The sequence below is a fragment of the Sorex fumeus genome, unplaced genomic scaffold, assembly GCF_029834395.1.
Source record: "Sorex fumeus unplaced genomic scaffold, SorFum_2.1 ptg000054l, whole genome shotgun sequence".
In the NCBI taxonomy this organism is placed as follows: Eukaryota; Metazoa; Chordata; class Mammalia; order Eulipotyphla; family Soricidae; genus Sorex; species Sorex fumeus.
This window is the reverse complement of record NW_026606111.1, coordinates 44,162,052-44,164,873: the sequence shown is the minus strand read 5'-3', so window position 1 is coordinate 44,164,873 and position 2,822 is coordinate 44,162,052. Positions and strand designations below refer to the sequence as shown.

At 42.8% G+C, this 2,822-nt stretch overlaps 1 pseudogene; it reads left to right on the top strand.

The window, feature by feature from the left end:
* Positions 1-1,862: 1,862 nt before the first annotated feature.
* LOC130033716 (uncharacterized) lies at positions 1,863-1,961 on the top strand (annotated as a pseudogene).
* The last annotated feature ends 861 nt before the right edge of the window (positions 1,962-2,822 follow it).

The following is a 2,822-nucleotide window of genomic DNA, read 5'->3' as shown; positions in this document are numbered from 1 at the left end:
AGGTATTTGGAGGACCCGCTCTGGGTGGGAGATGCATGCCAAAAGTAGACCATAGAGCCATTCTTTCTGCCCCACCAAGATCACGATTTGACTCTCACAAGAGGCTATCCAGCATGACCACAGCCCCAGAGGCACATGGATCCAATTCGGAACCCAGAGGCTTTGGGCAGAAATGTGACTGAACTATGCATTAAGTTACGGCACCATTCTCCCTCAGGTGGGAAAGGGTATTTGTCGCTTCTGCCTTTCTCCCCCCTGGCGGCACGATGCCCACCACCTCAGAGATTATTGGACAGCCAGGTATGAGCTAGGGTGACAGGGCAACTACAGTCTCGTGGGATTGGGGGTGAGGGGTAAAACTAGCCCATTCGTCCTGCAAGCCAAGACCATGAGTTGCCCACCACGAGTGGCTCTCTGGCATGCCATGGCCCCAGAGAAAAAAAGAGCATGCCCTGCCACAAAGGCATGTTTTGGGGCATGGTGGGAGGAATACTGGTATCATGCACCAGTTACATCTCCATTCGTCCTAGCCCTGAGATTTTAGCAAGTGCCACATTGGAGGTTTTTTCACGGTCAGGGAAATGAGATACTTCATTGTTACTGGGTTTTGGCATATAGAACACACCACGGGTAGCTTGCCAGTCTCTGCCATGTAGGCAAGATACGCTTGGTAACCTGCCATGTTCTCTGAGAAAGAGAACTGGACAATATGAGTTGTTATCTTATCAACAAGATCCAGTATCTGGATCTTGGCCATTGATGGGATTACATGGCTCCAGAGGCAGTCCGTGGGTGTAACACTTAGCTACTGGAAGATGGGGGAACTGGATGGAGGAGGCCCATTCTTGGTCCGAGCAGTCTTGAATATCTCAGCCCCGGGTCCCGCACACCTGGGTTCCTCTGCCAGTTCCTTCATGCATGAGGCTCCTTCAAGTGTGGTGAGAGTGGTCTTAAGCATAACTATGGCTGGTTGCAGAGGTCTTCAGCTGCCAGGTCTCTGCTCGGGGTGGTGAGGGAAACTCAACCCACCCCCTCCAAGGGGCCCCAGTGAGGAAAGCCAGGTGCGGCATCAGGAGACTGCCATTTCAGAGATATTTGGACTTAATTTTTGATCGAAAAGTACACATCATTCAAACAGTTGTATGTGCTTAGTAATAAAATATTACACACATGTTCAATCACCTAAGAAAGCCCATTCTGCTCAGAGAACTAGATTTTTAATTACAGGTCTGTTTTGCCCATGTGGAATGACTGAGAATCACTATGAGTAGATATAAAACTCACTATACACCCAAAGATGCACACAGGTTACTTTGAGTCATCTGTGTTGTTAATGTGTCTGGGCCATTAAACTACATTGAGACCCTTTTTCTGTCCTTTACAGGAGCCTCATGAGTCTCACATTCCCTTCAAGTTTAACTTGTAATAAAGTGGAATGAAATCATCAATATGCTTCTCACCTCTTCCTTCAGGAGAAAAATCCTACTTACTTTCAAGGTGGTCAAAGTGCGGACAACGCCATCCACCGTTTTCTGGAGATGTACACGGGACCGAGGTGAGAATAGCAAAAGGCTCCAGTTTAATTTTCTTAATGAAGATTTCAGGGAAGAGCATTAAACAACACTGATTCTCTATCTTCCAAAAGAATTATTTTGCAAAACTGATGTCCTGGGTATGGTAAAATATAATATTGTAAAAACCATACTTTTCCTTCTGGGACATTAATGTTCTAAATTTATCACTTCAAGCTCCTTTGAAATACCTTCCTAGATTGGGAATCACTGTCTGCCATAGGAGTGAGTAAGGACAACACTCAGAGAAATCAGAAGAGAAAAATAGGGGAAAAAATCAACTCTTATACTGAGTTTGGCAACACATATACTAAAATTGAAATGATACAGAGATTAGCATGATCCTTACACAGAGATGACAGGCCAACTTGTAAATTGTTCCATATTTTTGTTGCATTAAGAATTAACAGGGCTACTTTAAGCTAAGACAAGCCCCACAAGTACTCCAAATTTCGACATAAAGATAGCAAAAATCCCTATCACAATGATCTCTCTCAACGTCAATGGACTAAATACACCAATTCAGAGGCACAGGACGGCAGGATGAAATAGAAAACTGAACCCAACATTCTGCTGCCTGCAAGAAATACATCTGAGCAATCAAAGCAACCATGGGCTAAAAGTAAAAGGCTGGAAAACAATTCTTCAAGAAAAGAACACCTCCAAAAAGCTGCAGTGGCAATACTAGTATCAGACCACATGAACTTCAGACTAAAGGTTATAAGAGACAGTGAAGGTCATTTCTTAATGATCATGGGATATGTACATCAGAAAGAACTCACCCTCCTCAATGTAGATGCTCCTAATGACAGACCAGCAAAATACGTAAAAACAACTTCTAATAGACTTAAAGAAATCATTGATAGCAACACAATACTAGATGGAGATTTCAACAGTACTTTCTCACTTCTCAATAGATCAAACAGACAAAAACTCGGCAAGAAAATATTTTATTTGAGGGAAGTAATGAACAACCATTGGCTTAGAGAAGAAATCAAGGAGGAAATAAAAAGATTCCAGAAAAAATGACAACGAGGAACTACCAGAACTTGTGGGACAGAGCAAAAGCAGTTCTAAGAGGAAAGTTTATAGCTCCGCCAGAATTCAACTGGAAGAAAGAAAGGGCCTACAAAAATAACTTACAGCTCAAGATTTTGGAAAATGACCAAGAAAAGGAGTCCAAACTAGCCAGGAGGAAAGAAATAATAAAACCTGGAGAAGAAATCAATGAGATATAATCCCAAAATACAA